Source organism: Callorhinus ursinus, unplaced genomic scaffold, assembly GCF_003265705.2.
Source record: "Callorhinus ursinus isolate GAN/ISIS: 27379988/994484 unplaced genomic scaffold, GSC_fseal_2.0 scaffold19, whole genome shotgun sequence".
Lineage (NCBI taxonomy): Eukaryota > Metazoa > Chordata > Mammalia > Carnivora > Otariidae > Callorhinus > Callorhinus ursinus.
This window is the reverse complement of record NW_027397081.1, coordinates 7,251,150-7,263,922: the sequence shown is the minus strand read 5'-3', so window position 1 is coordinate 7,263,922 and position 12,773 is coordinate 7,251,150. Positions and strand designations below refer to the sequence as shown.

The 12,773-nt window shown below is 37.2% G+C and overlaps 1 long non-coding RNA gene across 1 annotated transcript in view; it reads right to left on the bottom strand.

Moving 5' to 3' along the window:
- LOC141374526 (uncharacterized) overlaps window positions 1–12,773 on the bottom strand; it is a 65,339-nt gene that overhangs the window by 23,386 nt on the left and 29,180 nt on the right. Inside the window, exon 2 of the long non-coding RNA XR_012381474.1 lies at window positions 530–648. This is a non-coding gene — a long non-coding RNA (uncharacterized lncRNA). The remainder of the gene's footprint in view (window positions 1–529; window positions 649–12,773) is intronic.

Here is a 12,773-nt window from a genome sequence, read left to right as displayed (position 1 = left end):
TCATACTGACTATGACTCCGCCTTATTGCAGCTTACCTCAGCTTGCAAATCAGTCCTCCAGATGATCTGCAAAATTCTAGTTGGTTCACAAATCCACTGTTCATGCCCACCCCTTTATTTGTCTGTTCTTAGTGACCCTCTTGCCTTCGATTTAGTCTTGCATTGATAAGCCAAGAGAATGGGAAACATCTGTTCATAGAGAGTACTCTTGGAGTTTTAATAGACAAAGACTACTCTGAAAATTAACATATAATACACATTGATATAATAGCACAGAGAGTGTAAAACACGTTTCTTTCAATAGCCTGTAGTTGACACATTTTACTAAGAATGTCATTTCCACAGCCATCTGAGTTGAGGGACAACGTTAAAGAATGTGGGTGTCTCTCCACAAATCTTTGATCTCTTAGCCCCATTGATAGATGTGTAAAATCCCCTTGACCACATAGGCAGCATTGCCAAGGGTGGTCACTGCTAACTTTCATGCACTGTGTGTGGCCCTATAGTAGATGATTTACCCTAGACTTACCTGGACCTGAATAAGAGCCATGAGAGGCTGCGGAATAGTGTGATATCCTTCTAGGCAGCAACCTGACCATAGACATCAGACCCTGCCACACTTCTTGCTTTGTAGTCTTCCTTTTCCTCCTATTTTCAAGTGGAAGAAATTATTAGCTTCTATAACCTGGCATGAGATCTAATTAATTCACAGCTTCAAGAAATATTAATACTAGAAGAGACATTACCTTATCCTATTACAGTGATATTTTTCAAACTACAGGTTGTGGCCCATTCGGGAGTGGTAAAATCAGTCTAATGAATTGAGATTGATTAAATATGGTCACAAATTCTCTGATCCAGCTATTATTTGAGTAAAGGGGTCTGTGTCTCCTCCTTTTGAATCACGCTCATCTTAGTAACGTGTTTAATCAATAGAAGGCATCACAAGTATCATTCTGGGACTTCAGAGTCTAGGTCATAAACAACCTTGCAGCTTCCACTCAGGGCTCCTGGAATGCTCACTCTTAGGACACTCTCTCTGGGAACCTGGATGCCAAGCTGTGAGAGTACAGCCCACACGGAGAAGCCAAGTGTAGATGCTCAGTTGACAACCAGGACTCAGTTTCCAGCTGACAGCTGGTGGCAACCGCCAGCCATAGGAGCGAGTCCCTTTGGATATCCAACACAGCTGAGCTGTCAGAAGTCTGGAGGCCCAGCCTACATCTGACTGCCACTGCATAAAAAACGGCAAGGGAGAGACACCCAGGGGAGTCCACTCAGCCCACAGAACCCCTTGAAGTAATAATAATAGCATGATGTTTTTAAGCCCAAAGTGTTGGTGTGTTTTGTTTTTTTAGCAAAAGGTAAACCAGAACCCAGGTCAAGATAGTTTTTTTAATGAGATAGAATAAAATAGAATAGAAAATAATAGAAAGGACAAGTGTTGCTTTATAAAAATTTTTATGATGTATGCGTGTGTCAGAGGGAAAGGGAGAGATATAGATGGAGAGAGATAGAGAGATAGAAATAGAAGGGCTATGTTATGATGTAAAATGTTTGCCTATGTTGTAGGAAAAGATTATAGAGATATTGCCCATGTGCTATACAATTTACTCATTTAGGGTGCACAATTCAATATCTGTTAGTATATTTACCAAGTTGTACAACCATCACCATAATCAATTTTAGAACATTTCCATAACCTTCAAAACAACACTTAACCATTAGCTGTGACTTCCCATTCTTGTCCCTGCCCAGTTGCAGGCAACTACTGATCTACTTTCTGTCTCCATACGTTCACCGTACCATTCTGAACATTTCATATAAATGGGAGCATGCGATACAGATCTTCTTTGACCTATGAAGGGGTTAGGTCACAATAAACTCATCGTAAGTTCAAAATACAATAAGTCAAAAGTGCATCTAATCCACCTAACCTACCAACCATCATAACTTAGCTTAGCTAGCTTAAACGTGCTCCGAACACTTGCATTAGCTTACGGTTGGGCAAAATCATCTGACACAAAGCCTGTTTTATGATAAAATGTTAAATAGCTCACGTAGTTTATGGAACACTGTACTGAAAGTGAGAAAGAGAATGGTCTAATGGGCACAGAATGGTCGTATCCTTTGTTTACTCTCATGGTGGCATGGCTGGCTTGAGGCTGTGGTGAGCATCATGGGAGTGTACTGTACCACATATTGCTTGCCTGGGAAGAGACCAAAATTCAAAATTCAAAGTACAGTTTCTACTGAATGTGCATTGCTTCTGTATCATCATAAAGTTGAAAAATCCTAAGTCGAACCATCATAAGTTGGGGACCATCTGTATGTGGTCTTTTGCGAATGGCTTCTTTAATGTAGGATGTCTTGAAGGTTTATTCATGTTATAGCATGTATCAATATTTCATTTCCTTTTATTGCCAATAATATTCCATTGATGGATATATACCACATTGATTTATCTATCCAGCTGGTGATGTGGCATTTGGGCTGCTTCCACCTTTCAGCTATTATAAAGAATGTTGCTATGAACGCCCATGTACACGTTTTTATGTGGACGTATGTTTTCACTTATCTTGGGCACAGTACATCTTTGTTTAACATTTTGAGAACTGTCAGAGTATTTTCTAAAGAAGTTGTACAATTTTACATTCTCAATACTATATTAGGGTTCCAATTTTGCCCTATTTCTGTCAACATATGCCATTGGCTTGTCTTTTTGGTTATAGCCATTCTAATTCATATAATGTAGTATCTCATTACAGTTTTGATTTACATTTCCATAATGGAGAATGGTTTTGAGTATCTTTTCATGTGATTATTGTTCATTTCTATCTCCTCTTTAGAAAAACGTGTATTCAGATTCTTTGCCCATTAAAAAATTAGGCTATTTGTCTTTCATTATATTTGTTTTCTATTCATTCTGGAAATAAGTACCTTACCAGATAAATGACTTGCAAATATTTTTTCCCATTCTATGGGTTGTCATTTTACTTTTTTGAAGGTTTGTTTTGTTTTGTTTTTTGTTTTGCTGCACAGAAGTTTTCAGTTTATTTAAAAAAGTCTAATAATTTATTTATTTTGTTGCTGTGCTTTTGGTGCTGAATTTAAGAAAGCTTTGCCCAACCCAGGGTAGTGCCTATTTATTACTATGCTTTATGATTTAAGTTATTTTGCTTATTTCCATGATCAATTTTGAGTTAATTTTAGTGTATGGTGTGAGGACGGAGACTGGCTTTATTCTTTCACATATAGGATAGCTTGCTGTCTCAACAAGATTTGCTGAAAAGACTATTCCTTCCCCTATTCAATTGTCTCAGCACTTTGTGTAAAATCAATTGATATAGTCCGTTAAGCTAGATTAGAAGTCAGAAAAAGTCTTGTATACATTAATGTGTTTTTATTTCTTTAACAGGAACCTTAAGGTTATCTAGTCCATCCTTCAATGAAGCCTTACTATGGGTTTAGATTTCTTTGCCACGTACTCCTATTGCACTCTATACTCCTACTTTAATGCTTATTGAATTGCAATTTTTGTTTATTGTCTGCTTTCTTAACTAGATGTAAAGCTCCAAGGGCAGGGATTGTGTCTACTCTGCTTGCCTGGTCCAGTGCTTGACATAGAGTGAATGCTCAGTAAATATTTGCAATATTGTTGAATTAAAGGTGAGTGAGACCCCAAAATGTGAAAATGTGAATTGACCTTTTCAGGATTATATACCAAGTTAGAGTGAGAATCAAGACTATAGTCTAGTCAAGAGAGATCTACTTCACTCTATCATGTTATTGGCCCTAATCCTGTGCAATGTAGGTATGAATATACAAGAAGTTTTAGAGTAAAGGTCTTGTTGGAATGCCAATTAAAAAAAATATGCTGACTTCTTTGGGTGGCTGAAATGGACCAATTCCTTGAAAGACACCATCTACCAAAATCACACAAGAAGAAATAGACTAATCTCAATAGGCCTCTACTATTGACTGAATATTTGTGCCCTCCCCCCACCCCTAATTTATTCACTGAAATCCCAACCCCCAATGTAATTGTATTAGGAGGTGGACCTTTGGGAGGATTATGTCCTGAGGAAAGAGCCCTCAGGAATAGAATTGGTGCTTTTATAAAGAGGCCCCAGAGAGCTCCCTTACCCCTTCTGCCATGTAAAGTTCCAGCAAAAAGAGATGGTGGTCAGTGAGACAGGAAATTGGTCCTTGCCAGATACTGAATCTTATGGCACCTGGATCTTGGATTTCCGAGCCTCCCAAAATGTAAGAAGTAAATTTCTGCTGTTTATAAGCCACCCAGTTTATGGTATTTTTGTTATAGCAGGCTGAATTGACTAAGATAGCCTGTGTGTGTGTGTGTGTGTGTGTGTGTGTGTGTGTGTATTAAATAAGTCAAATCAATAATAACTTTACCAAACAGAAAGCACCATGCCCAGATGTGTTTACTAATAAATTCTAACAAATGTTTAAAGAAAAAAATCACATCAATTCTCTGAAATTTCTTCCAGAAAATAGAAAGAGAGGAAACCCTTCCTAACTCATTCTGTGAGGCTATCATTACTTTAATACCCAAACCAGAAAAAAAAAATTACAAGTAAACTACAGACCAATATCTCTCATAAACATAGATGCAAAAGTCCTCAATACAATATAGCAAGTCAAATCCAACAGCATATGAAAAGAATTGTACACCACAACCAACTGGTATTTATTCCAGCTATGCTAGGCTGGTTCAACATTAAAGAATCAATGAATGTAATCCAAAACATCAACAGGCTAAAGAAGAATAATCACATGGTTATACTGATAGATGTAGAAAAACCATTTGACAAAATCTGACATCAATTCATGATTAAGAACTCTCAGAAAACTAAGACTAGACAGGAAATTCCTCAACTTGATAAAAAATCTACCAAAAACGTACAGCTAACACAGTACTTAATGATAAGAGATTAGAAGCTTTTGTGTTAAGATAAAAAATGAAGCAAGAATGTCCTCCCTCATCACTCCTGTTCAACACTGTATTGGAAATCCTAGCTAATACAATAAACAAACAAACAAACAACAAGAATTTTGATTGGGAAGGAAGAAATAAAACTATCTTTGTTCACAGATGACATGATTGCCCATGTAGAAATCTGAAAAATCAAAAACACAAAAACTTACTGGAATTAGTAAGTGATTTATAATAAAGTTACAGGATACAAGATTAATATATAAAAGTTAATCACTGTCTTAAATACTAGCAATCAACAAGTAGAATTTGAAATTTAAAACACAGTATTATTTCCATTAGGAGTCAAACAAATGAAACACTTAGTGGTAAACCTAACAAAATATGTACAAGATCCATATAAAGAAAACCACAAAACTCTGATAAAAGAACTCAAAGAAGTAAATAACTAGAAAGTTAGTTCCTGTTCATGGAGAGAAAGACTTAATATTGGTAAGTTATCAGTTCTCCCAACTTAATCTATACACTCAATGCAATCTTAATCAAACCCCCAGCAAGTTATTTTCTAGATATCAACAAACTGATTCTAAAGTTTTCGAGAAGAGTCAAAAGACCCAGAATGGCCAACACAATATTGAATGGGAAGAACAAAGTTGGAAGACTGACACCACTCAACTTCAAGATTTACTATAAAGCTATAGTAATCAAGACAGTGTGGTATTGGTGAAAGAATACACAGATCAATGACAGAATAGGAGCCCAGAAAGAAACCCACATAAATATAGACACTTAATCTTTGACAAAGAAGCAAAGGCAATACAATGGGGCAAAGGTAGTCTTTTCAACAAACGGTACTGGAAAAACTGGACATTCCCGTGTAAAAAAAAAAAAAAAGAATCTACACACATACCATACCTCACAAAAAGTAGCTCAAAATGGAACATAGACCTTAATGTAAGATACAAAACTATAAAATTCCTAGAAGATAACAAGGTAGAAAATCTAGGTGACTTTAGATATGGTGATAACTTTTTAGATACAACACTAAAGGTACCATCCATGAAAGAAATAATCAATAAGCCAGACTAAAATTGTCATAAAGATACTCAATGGACTTGAGACAAGAGTGGAGGGCCTCAGTGAAACCCTCAACAAAGAGACAGAAAACATTTAAAAAAAAAACCCAATCAATCAGAGATGAGGAACTCAATCTGTGACCTGGAGGATAGAGTAATGGAAAGCAATCAAGCTGAACAGGAGAGAGAAAAGAGAATAAAAAATGAAAATAGATTAAGGGAAATCAGGGACACCATTTGCATTATAGGGATCCCAGAAGGAAGAGAGAGAAAGCAGGGCAGAAAATTTATTTGAAGATTAATAGCTGAAAAATTCCCTAATCTGGGGGAAGAAACAGAATTCAGATCCAGGAGGCACAGAGATCCCCCAGCAAAATCAACCCAAGGTGGTCCATACCAAGACACATAGTAATCAAAATATCAGAAAGTAGTGATAAGGAGAGAACTTTAAAAGCAGAAAGAGAAAAGAAAACAGTTACAAACAAGGGAAACCCCACAAGGCTACCAGCTGATTTTTTCAGCAGAAACTTTGTGGGCCAGTAGGGAGTGGTATGGTATATTCAAAGTGCTGAAAGTAAAAAACCTGCAACCAAGGGTATTCTATGCAGCAAGGCTATTATTCAGAATAGAAGAAGAGATAAAGAGTTTCCTAGACAAACACAAATTAAAGAAATTCAACACCACTAAACCAACCTTACAAGAAATAGTAAAGGGGACCATGAGTGGAAAGGAAAGACCATAAGCAAGAGCAAGAAAAATAGAAGTACAAAAGCAATAATGTTAAAAATATCTATAAAAATCAGTCAAGGGTTTCACAAAATAAAAGGATGTAAGGATGACACCATGTACCTAAAATGAGGAGAGGAGTAATAATGTGTTCAAACTTAAGTGAACATCAACTTAATATAGACTACTATATGCCTAAGATGTCATATATAAACCTAATGGTGACCACAAATAAAAAAACCAGTAATAGATATTCAAAACATAAGGGGAAAGGAATCCAAGTGTCTCACTAAAGAAAGCCATCAAACTAACAGAGAAGAGAGCAAGAGAGGAAAGGAACACAGAAGAACTACAAAAACAACCATAAAACAAATAACAAAATGGCAATAAGTATACACCTGTCAATAATTAGTTTGAATGTCAATGGACTAAACAGTCCAATGAAAAGACATAGAGTGACAGAATGGATAAAAAAGTAAGACCCATCTATATACTGCCTAAAAAGACTCATTTCAGACTTAAAGACACATGCAGACCAAAAGTGAATGGATGGAAAAAACATTTATCATGCAAATGGAAGTGAAAAGGAAGCCAGGGTAGCAGTATTTATATTATACAAGGTAGACTTTAAAACAAAAACTCTGGCAGAGACAAAGAAGGACACCGCATAGTCATAAAGGGAATGATCTAACAAGAAGATATAATAATTCTAAATATTTATGCATCCAACATAAGAGACCCAAATACATAAAGCAGTTAATAACAAACATGAAGAAACCAATTGATAATAATAATAAGTAGTAGGAGACTTTAATGCCCCACATACACCAATGGATAGATCATCCAAACAGAAAATCAACAAGGAAACACTGGCTTTGAATGACACCTTAGACCAGATGTATTCAGAACATTCCATTCTAAAATAGCAGAATACACATTCATTTCAAGTGCATATGGAATATTCTCCAGAATAGGTCACATGTTAGGCCACAAACCAAATCTCAACAAATTCAAGAAGATTGAAGTCATACCATGAATCTTCTCCAACCACAACACTATGAAACCAGAAACCAAACACAAAAATAAATGTGGAAAAGAACACAAGTACATGGTGGTTAAATAACATGCTTCTTAAACAATGAATTGGGCAACCAAGAAATCAAAAAGGAAATTAAAAAAAATACATGGAGACAAATGAAAATGAAAACACAATGGCCCAATCTTTGAGATTTGGCAAAAGCTGTTCTAAGAAAGTTTATAGCAATATAGGCCTACCTCAAGAAGCAAAAAAACCCACAAAACCAAAAAAATAACAACCCCAAACAAAAAAACCCCCAAAGAACCAACTCAAGTAAACCATCTAACCTTACATTTAAAAAAGCTAGAAAAAGATGAACAAATAAAACCCAAAACTAGGAGAAGAGGAGAAGGAAGGAAGTAATAAATATTAGAGCAGGAATAAATGAAATAGAATCAAAAGAAACAATAGAATAGATCAATGAAACTGGGAGCTGTTTCTTTGAAAAGATCAATAATTTGATAACTCGTTAGCCAGACTCATAAAAAAAAAGAGGACTCAAATAAACAAAATCAGAAATGAAAGAGGAGAAATAACTGAACCACAGAAATACAAATAATTGTAAGAGAATATTATGAAAAATTATACGTCAACACATTGGAAAACCTAGAAGAAAGGAATAAATTCCTAGGAACACATAAACTTCCAAAACTGAATCAGGAAGAAATAGAATAGTTGAACAGACCAATTACCAGCAATGAAATTGAATTAGTAATAAAAAAAACTCCCAAAAAACAACAGTCCAGGACCAGACGGCTTCACAGGTGAATTCTACCACACATTTAAAGAAAAATTAATACCTATTCTTCTCAAACGGTTCCAAAAAATAGAAGAGAAAGGAAACCTTCCAAATTCATCCAAAAGGCCAGCATCCCTGATATCAAAACCAGAGAAAGACACCACACACACACACACACACACACACACACACACACACACACACACAAACTATAGGCCAATATCTCTGATGAACATAGATGCAAAAATCCTCAACAAAACATTAACAAACCAAATCCACAACATATTAAAAAAATCATTCACCACAATCAAGTGGCATTTATTCCAGGAATGCAAGGATGGTTCAATATTTACATATCAATCAATGTGATACATCACATCAACAAAAGAAAGGATAAAAACCATACAATCATTTCAGTAGATGCAGAACAAGCATTCGACAAAGTATAACACCTATTCCTGATAAAAATCCTCAATAAGGTAGGTTTGGAGGGAATATACCTCAACATAATAAAGGCCATATATAAGAAACTCACAGCTAACATTGACTCAGTGGTGAAAAACCAAGAGCTTTTCCTCTGACATCAGGAACAAGACAAGGATGTCTACTCTCGCTGCTTTTATTCAACCTAGTAGTGGAAGTCCTAGCCACAAAAATCACACAGGAAAAAGAAATAGAAGGCATCTGAATTGGTAAGGAAGAAGTAAAACTTTCACTATTTGCAGATGACATGATGCAAATATAGAAAACCCTAAAGACTCCATCAAAAAACTACTAGAACTGATAAATAAATTCAGTAAGGTCACAGGGTACAAAATCAATATACAGAAATCTGTTGCATTTCTATACACTAAAAATGAATCAGCAGAAATAGAAATTAACAAAACAGTCCCATTTACAATTGCATTAAAAATAATAAAATACCAATGTGTAAATTTAACAAGGGGGTGAAAGATCTGTATTCTGAAAATTATAAAACACTGATGAAAGAAATTTAACATGACACAAAGAAATGGAAAGGTATTCTATGTTCATGGGTTCAGAGAACAAATATTGTTAAAATGGCCATACTATACAAAGCAATTTACAGATTCAGTACAATCCCTATACCAACAGCATTTTTCACAGAACTAGAACAAGTAATCCTAAAATCTGTATGGAACCAAAAAAGACCCCAAATAGCCAAAGAAATCTTAAAACAGAATAACAAAACTGTAGGTATCACAATCCCAGAATTCAAGTTATACTACAAAGCTGTATCAATTGACACAAAAATAAAAACTGAGGTCAAAAAAACAGACTAGAGAGCCCAGAACACATGATTATTTGGTCAATTAATATATGACAAAGAAGGCAAGAATCTGCAACACAAAAAAGATAGTCTTTTCAACAAATGGTGTTGGGAAAACTGGTTGGCTACATGCAAAAGATTGATACTGGACCACTTTCTTACACTATACACAAAAAGACAATCTCAAAATGGATTAAAGACATAGGGGGCAGAGCAAGATGGCGGAGGAGTAGGAGACCTGGATTTCGTCTGGTCTCAGGAATTCAGCTAAATAGGGATCAAACCATTCTGAACACTTACGAACTCAACAGGAGATCGAAGAGGAGAGTAGCAACAACTCTCTGAACAGAAAAGCGACCACTTACCAGAAGGTAGGACGTGCGGAGAAGTGAATCCGAGGCAATATTCGGGAGGATAGACATTGGGGGAGGGGGGCCTCCATCGGCCACTTCTGGCAAGTGATAGAGCAGCGGAGCACAAAATCGGACCTTTTAGAAGTCGGCTCCGCGGAGGGACGTCGCTCCAGTGGCTAAGCGGGGGGTGGAACCCTCACGGGACAGTGTGGTCTCAGGACCCTTGGGGTCACAGAAAGACCGGGGGTGCCTGAGTGCGGCAGAGCTCCCAGGTATCGGAGCAGGGAAGCCGGCTGCAGAGACGGAGCCGAGGCGCGGGCTCTCAGCTTGGGGTGGCCATAAACTGTGATCTGCGGCCCAGTCGGGCCACTGCTCCTCCAGCAGGGACCCAACAAGCGGCAGATCCGGGGAGACTCCCCTTCCTCCCCCGGGAGGAGCGGCGTGGGAGCGCAGCGCAGGGATCTGCTGGGATTGGAGACTTCACACCGAGTTGGGTGCCAGAGATAGAAACGCTCAGTCACAGGCCAGGTGAGCACAGAGTGCGGCCAGAGACCGGGGAGATGGGAGTGACTGACTGCTTTTCTCTGGGGGCGCACTGAGGACGGGGGACCCTGAGTTCTCAGCTCATCCGGGGTGGAGATTGGGAGCCCACCATTTTCACTCTTGTCCTCCAAAGCTGTACCAAAAGCTTGCAGGGAACAAAAGCTCCCGAGAGCAAGCCCAAGGAGATGACTTAGCCCGGACCCGGCAAAGGCGGGGCAATTCCGCCTCCGGCAAAGACATTTGGGAACCACGGCAACAGGCCCCTCCCCCAGAAGATCCGCAAGAACAGCCAGCAAGCCAAGACCAAGTTTACCGATCAATGAGAACAGAACTCCAGCGCTAGGGGAATACTGCACATAGAATCCATGGCTTTTTTACCATGATTCTTCAGTCTTTCAAAGTTAATTTTTTTAAACTGTCTTTCTTTTTTAATTTTTCTTTTTCCCTTTTTCAACCAACATCTTATCAATCCCTTTTTTAAAAAAACATTTTTATTTTTCATTTTTAGAGTCATATTCTATCCCTTCATAATAGTTACCCTTATTTTTGGCATATATATATATATAAATTGTTCTCTCTTTAAAAGTTTCAGATACAGTTTCTTCTAACAGATCAAAACATACCCTAAATCTCTTGTGTATGGCTTTGTTCTAGTGTCCTGCCTGAGCACATTCTCTCCCCATTTTTTTCTTTTTTCTTTTTTTAAATCCTCTTCTTTCTTTTTTCAAACAACTTCTTATCTTATCAATTCCTTTTATAAAATTTTTTATAATTTTCATCTTTACAGTCACATTCCATCCCTTCCTCATATCAACCTTTATTTTTATACATACATAAGTTTTTCTTTCTTTGAAATTTTGGGAGGCACTTTCTCCTAACAGACCAAAATACGCCGAAAATCTAGTGTGTGGAACTGATCTATGCACCAGCCTGATCATATTTGATCATATTCTGTTTTATTTGCTTTGTTCTGTTTTTATCTCTATCTTTTTCTTTTTTTTTTTCTCTTCCTTTTTTCCTTCTTTCTCTTTCTTCTCCCCTGGTTTCAGGTCTTTTCTGATTTGTTTAGAGTATATTTGCTGGGGACGTTGTTAACCTGTTAGCATTTTCTCATTCATCTATTCTCCTCTGGAAAAATGACAAGATGAAAAAAAATCACCTCAACAAAAAGAACAAGAGGTAGTACCGTCTGCCAGGGACCTACTCAATACGGACATTAGTACAATGTCAGACCTAGAATTCAGAATCGTAATTTTAAAGATACTAGCTGGGCTTGAAAAAAGCATGGAGGTTATTAGAGAAACCCTTCCCAGAGAAATAAAAGAACGAAAATCTAACCAAATCGAAATCAAAAAGGCTATTCATGAGGTGCAATAAAAAATGGGGGCACTCACTGCTAGGATAAATGAGGCAGAAGAGAGAATCAGCGATATAGAAGACCAAATGATGGAAAATAAAGAAGCTGAGAAAAAGAGATAAACAACTACTGGATCACAAGGGCAGAATTAGAGAGATAAGCGATACGATAAGATGAAACAACATTAGAATAATTGGGATCCTAGAAGAAGAAGAAAGAGAGAGAGGGGCAGAAGGTATATTGGAACAAATTATAGCAGAGAACTTCCCTAATTTAGGGAAGGAAACAGGCATCAAAATCCAGGAGGCACAGAGAACCCCTCTCAAAATCAATAAAAATAGGTCAACACCCCGACATCTAATAGTAAAACTTACGAGTCTCAGAGACAAAGAGAAAATCCTGAAAGCAGCTTGGGAGAAGAGCTATGTAACCTATAATGGTAGAAACATTAGATTGGCAACAGACCTATCCACAAAGACCTGGCAGGCCAGAAAGGACTGGCATGAAACCTTCAGAGCACTAAACAAGAAAAATATGCAGCCAAAAATACTATATCCAGTTAGGCTGTCATTGAAAATAGAAGGAGAGATAAAAAGCTTCCAGGACAAAAAAAAAACTAAAAGAATTTGCAAACACGAAACCAGCCCTCCAAG